Source organism: Micropterus dolomieu, linkage group LG08 (assembly GCF_021292245.1).
Source record: "Micropterus dolomieu isolate WLL.071019.BEF.003 ecotype Adirondacks linkage group LG08, ASM2129224v1, whole genome shotgun sequence".
Classification (NCBI taxonomy): domain Eukaryota; kingdom Metazoa; phylum Chordata; class Actinopteri; order Centrarchiformes; family Centrarchidae; genus Micropterus; species Micropterus dolomieu.
Window position 1 is genome coordinate 15,383,411 of NC_060157.1, and position 6,255 is coordinate 15,389,665.

Consider the following 6,255-nt stretch of genomic DNA (forward strand, 5'->3'; position numbering starts at 1 on the left):
GTGTGTTTCTCTAGGTGAGAGGTCATGCTGTGGTGTGGTTGGATAAAGTCTGCAGAGCATTATGCATAATGCTCAAGTCCACTGTGCACATTACCCTATAGCGGATCTCCTCTCCATCCTACTGAAACTCTGCCCAGTAGGAGCCATCATGATGATATCAACCGTATTTGCTGTATCAGATAGATAGATAGATATATACTTTATTTATCACGAGGGAAATTCAAGTATCCAATAGCATACGAAACATACATACATTAAACATACATTAAACCTATATTAAAATAGAATTAAAATTAAAATAACTTATAACACAGTAGCCACAGTAAAACAGTGCAAAAACAGTAAACAGTGCAAATGAGGTAGAAATTGTTATTTTGTCTGTTGTCCTCCCTGCCACGACTAGGAGCTGTTGTACAGTCTGATGGCCAGGGGGACGAAAGAGTTTTTAAGTCTGTTGGTGGAGCTGGGCTAGGACAGCAGTCTGCTACTGAACACACTCCTCTGCCCGATGAAGGTGTTGTGCAGAGGGTGGTGGGCGTTGTCCAGTATGGACAGCAGTTTGTCCAGGGTCCTTCTTTCTGCCACTGTCACTAGAGAGTCCAGCTCTGAGACCACCACTGGGCCAGCTCTCCTCACCAGTCTGTCCGGCTGACCGGCGTCTCTCTTCTTGCTGCTTCCTCCCCAGCAAACTACAGCATAAAAGAGGACGTTGGCCACCACAGACTGGTAAAACATCTGCATCTCAGGAAGTACAGACGGCTCTGCCCCTTCCTGTGGAGAGTGTCCATATTTTCTGTCCAGTCCAGCTTATCAGGGTGAATGATATCTGCTTCACGGAGGTCACACCCACCTGGAGAAGCCACACAGCACTGTAAGGATTGTGTTCTTTGACTTCTTCGGTGCTTTTGACACCATCCAACTTCTCTGGCTGGCAGAGCAGCTCTCTGTGATGCAGAAGGATCAGAAACCGGTTGCCTGGATCACAGACTACCTCACTGACAGCCCGCTGTATGTCAGGCTTGACATGCTGCCTAAGATATTGCTATCTTTTCACTCTCTGCACTTCTGAGTTTTGCTTCGACTCAGGAACGAGCAACCTCCAGAAGTTCTCGGATGACTCCTCCATCGTTGGCTGTATCACAAATGACAGGTAGGAGGAGTATAGAGACTTGATTGAAAACTTCATCAGCTGGTGTGACAGCAACCAACTCCACCTCAGTCCAGGAAAAACCAAGGAGCTGGTGGTGGAATTCCGACACAGTGAGGCCCCACACCCCTGTCGTAATGAGGGGAGAGGGAGTAGAGATGGTAGACACCTAGCCTACAAGTTCCTTGGGGTGCAACACAACAAATAACTGGACTGGACAGACAACACAGAGGCCCTCTAGAGGAAAGGCTGGGGCCCTTCAACGCGTGCACCAGATGTTCTACCAGTCTGTAGTGGCCAGTGTCATCTTCTTTTCTGTGGTGTGCTGGGGAGGTGGCATCAGGACTTGTGGGGTCAACAAACTGGGCTGGCTGGTGAGGAAGGCCAGCTTGGTGGTGGGCATGGAACTGGACAGTGTGGAGGCAGTGACTGAGAGGAGGAGGAGAGGGAAGCTGAGAGCCAACATCGACGACCCCTCTCATCCTTTCTTTGCTGAGCTGAGGCAGCTCAGGAATACTTTCAGCCACAGACTTATGCAGCCCCGTGCCTCAAAGTGCCTAGGCTCGTGTGTGCCATCTGCCATCAGACTCCACAGCACCAAACGTCTCCTATCTCCACTAACAGACTCTATCTTGATTCGATTTTGAATGTTTGAACATATTTGTTATTATTATTAAATTTGATTACATATAGGTTATATAAATTTATACATCTACATAGAATGTTAACTGACTCTTTTTGACTTTTATTGTATTTTGTTCTTTTTATATTCCTCTGTGCTGCTGAATTTACCCTACAGGTGATTAATAAAGGAAAATCTTATCTCATCCTTCAGCATTTGGCAGTGAACCTGAAATTGCAGTGTTTTGTATCAGGACTATGCATTGCACTCAGTTTACAGTATGTCATGTCGTGTTTTGTAATACATGTGAGTGTGAGTTCAGGCCTGACTGTGTGACTTTGACATCTTGAACACAAATCAAACGAACCACACCTAAGAGGCTTGTGTGTCCAGACACAAGGCTGTGTTTCACACAGTTTCTTTAGTAAGCTACTTTTTCCTGCCATAGACGTAGTCATGTCGTTTAGAGACAATAGCAAGAGTCCAGTACAGCATAAGCTTTCTGAAGGCAGGATGATAAGGTTTCGGGCCTATACAGTTACCAGGTGCTAGGCAACTCTCACACACACACACACACACACACACACACACACACACGCACACACACACACACTCACACATGCACAAACTCACACACACACACACACACACGCACACACGCACACACACACGCACGCGGACACACGCACACACTCACACACACACACACACAACATAACGAAGACACACACGCGCGCGCACACACGCACACAACATATCGAAGACACACACACACACACACACACACACAACATAACGAAGACACACACACACACACACACACGCGCACACAAGTACACGTATTCACCCTGCAGTGATGATGACATCCAAACCCCGGTAACACAGTGAACACAAACATTTAGCAAGAACATTTTGTGCATCTGTGCTTTGTGTTCTCAGACTGATCAGAAAAAGTCACAGTCCTGGTGGAACTGGTTAGGTCATGTCCTTGTAGCATGTGCATGCATGTATGACCATAAATACAATTAATTGTAATTGTAATCATCCTATAATAGAAGTAATTCCAAACCACATTATTAAGATAACTGGGGCTTAAATACACTTCGTAAGGACACAGAAAGAGAAGAGGTTATGGTTTTCCATTGTCTGCCTCTTTATTTCCTTTTTTTTAAATCCATGCTAGAGCTTTCACTGAAGTTGCCTGGCTTCACAGGATTCCCACAGTTTCTCAAGCTGCTTGGAGAAGTAGGTGAAAGGTCACAGCCTTCTTATATACAGTCTGTGGTCACAGCAATGTCTCCCTCTCTCTCTCTCTCTCTGTCTCTCTGTCTCTCTGTCTCTCTCTCTCTCTCTCCCAGTGTGTGTTCACGTTCATGAAGGTAACATGCAGCTCTTGTTTAACAGCATGCCTGTCCTTGCCCAGCCTGACCCACCTAATTAAGGCACGTGTGTGAATGCGGAAGGCTTCCAACATCATCAAAACCTCTGTGTTGTAAACACGGCTATTTTGTTTGTGGGTGAAGACCAAGGTGTGGCAATGGACAAGTTGACTCAGAGGTCCGGCTTGTACTGTTTGTTGACGCTTGAAACAGACAGTAAAGTAACTTTTTTGCTGAGAAGCTACTTGATTTGACAACTCATCCCTTCCAAAACAGATCTAGAGGGCATGTAGTGTATTTGGGGACAGCACTAACACTCAGAGTTCACAAAGGCATTACAATTAATGTTCTGCTGACTTAAGCTTCTGTGTTTGATCGTCAGACAGTTAAAAACTGTACGTGGGGTTGCATTTTAAAAAGAGGTGTGTTCACTTATGTCCCTTCGTCCCTTCGCCTACATCATAGCAGCGAACAAGCATTATTTGGTTGATGAAGTATAAAGAATCTCATCCCATAAACTTGAACTTCATAATTATTATATGACCTTAGTGAACTTGATTTCATGTGCTCTGCTGCCTTTATTTTTGGTGCCTCTCTCTTCCCTCTTGTCAAGCGTCTCTCTGCCCCTGCATAGCTGGCTGCTGGCAGATGATAAGACGGTGGCCCCAGAAGAGAGTTGCTCAGACCTTCCTCCTGCATACAACAACCTTACACTGCCAGCAACAGTGTACTATACATTAGGGGGAAACAGCAAGCCTGGTGCAGTTTAAAGCTTAAAAATATGCCATCCACCAGTTTACTAATAAACAAGTTGTTTCTCATTTGTTTGATCTGTACACAAACCGTAATGTGCAAAATCTCACAGGGGAATATGGAACAAATAACAAATATATATCAAATATATATATATATCGTTGTTTGGTCCTGTGTGTGTGAGAATAAGTGGTGGAAAGTACATTATATTTCTAATGATTTCCATTCCTTTATATTTCTACTCCACTACATTTCAGAGACGGAATATTGTACGTTTTACTTTATTTAATTAATTAAGGGAAAATAACAAAACAATCACTGGTATTAGCTTCTTAGAGTTGTCTACTTTTCTTTGTTTTCTATGTGGTTAACTGAATAGTTTTAGGTTCTGGCCTGTTGGTTGAAATGTCAACTTGCCTCTTTACTATTTTTGTGATAGAGACCAAACGATGTATCAGTAAATTGAGAAATAATCTGCAGAATAAACTCCCAAAGGTGCATAAAGTAGTAAAAACTACCTCCATCTCGACCAGCTACACCAGTAAAAAGTATCACTATTAACAACTATAATAATCTAATTACCACTCACATCAGAATCAGAAGAGCTTTATTGCCAAGTAGTGTTTTACACATACAAGGAATTTGCTTTGGTGATAAGGTGCTACACGTAGACAAACATACAGTTGACATAAATACATCTAGAAATATATAAATATGGAATAAACAATGCAAGTTATATAAGAATAATAAAAAGAATAGAGAAAAATAACACACAACTATTTGCAGAACTTGGCAGCCTGGTTTTCTGCCTAATGATTACTTTCACATTAATACGCAGTCCCCTTGTAGTACTGTCCATGGTAACGTCTGGAGTTCTGTGGCCTCAGATAAAGAATTTCTTTCTGCGTCTCATGTTGCATACAGCCTGTCTGTACATGCTGCCCTCAAAAGCACTCGACAGTCCAAAGATACCACCCCACCCGCCCACTCCACACACATAACACTTGTCTACTGTTCCTTACTCAGCACAGGCTCAACGTGGTGGGTTCCTGTCACCAATCGGAATTCATACAACAACAGAGTTGGTATCAACCTGAAGTTCTCCCTCCTTTTGGGAGAACCCCTCTGCAGGCTTGTGCATTTCATTCTGCAGACTGAGGGCCAGTAGAGGCTGGGAAGGTGTTAAGTCTCTCACTCTTTATCTCCTACCTCCCCTCCTATCCTCTTCTTCAGTCCTCCTAATGCCCTCATGCCATGCGTGCATCCCATGATGAGTCTGTCTGTCCCTACAAGGCTTAAGCAAACAGGGCCGGGAAGTGGTGTCCTTGGCAGGAGTGTGCAGATAAACACAGCATAAGTGAGGTCAGGCTGTGCTGTCCAGAGGAGGATGACGGGACCTCATTCAGGAGGATGAAACATATTGAGGGAACTATTTTAAATTCCCCAAAGGAATGTGCAGTAGGTGAATATTGTGTTGTAGGTTCATTGTCTGTCTTTTATGACATTTGTCCTCATCCTAACACCCACCAATTTATCATTCCCCTCCACTAGCGTGGGAATAAGATGAGCCCCTTGCTCAGATGTGTCCCTTAACTGAAACCAAAATATGACCTGTAGGCTAAAAATAGCGCAGAGCAAGCATAAAATCAAAGAAAATTTAGCAACAAACACAACAGCTTTTTCCTCCTTCATTCAGCCTGACGTCAATTCAGCTCTTGTGTTTACAAACCACCACTATAAACAGTACAGTCTTTTCAGCTAGCGCACTTTGTTTTTGTTTTTTTACTCATTCAATAAATGTCATTTCTTAATTTAGCACACAGGCTGCAGACACACACGCACACCGAAATAAATACTGTACACAGCGCTGGGTTGAAACCAGGATGAAGTTGTGACCTGAAATTACATAATGCGACTTCAGTCAGAACAAAAATATCCTGCTCATCTGTCATCTCACTTTACAGAGTTTAAATCATGTAATAATATCGCGTCCGTGTAGACCTGCTTACTTCTATATAGACCTAGTTATTCTATCTATTTCCTGTAGGGGATGTAGCTCAGTGGTAGAGCGCATGCTTTGCATGTATGAGGCCCCGGGTTCAATCCCCGGCATCTCCACTACTTTAATTTTTCTCAAGTTGTGAAGTGTAGCTTTGTAGCTGACACAGTCTATCGTCTGCGAAAGCTTCACGGTAGTTGTAGTAATCATTTATGTTAACTCCGCCGATTGCCATAGATAAAACTTCCATCTCAGCTCTAAATCGATTTCTGTGCAACAATATTGTTTTATTGTTCTCTAAACAAGTTGCATTTTATTTAATTTTATTCATATTGATTATTGTTTTTCTTTACAA

At 43.2% G+C, this 6,255-nt stretch overlaps 1 non-coding gene across 1 annotated transcript; it reads left to right on the forward strand.

Annotated features, from left to right (window-relative positions):
* The first annotated feature begins 5,947 nt into the window (after window positions 1-5,947).
* trnaa-ugc lies at window positions 5,948-6,019 on the forward strand. The gene has a single exon. It is a non-coding gene; the product is annotated as a tRNA-Ala (tRNA).
* Window positions 6,020-6,255: the final 236 nt, after the last annotated feature.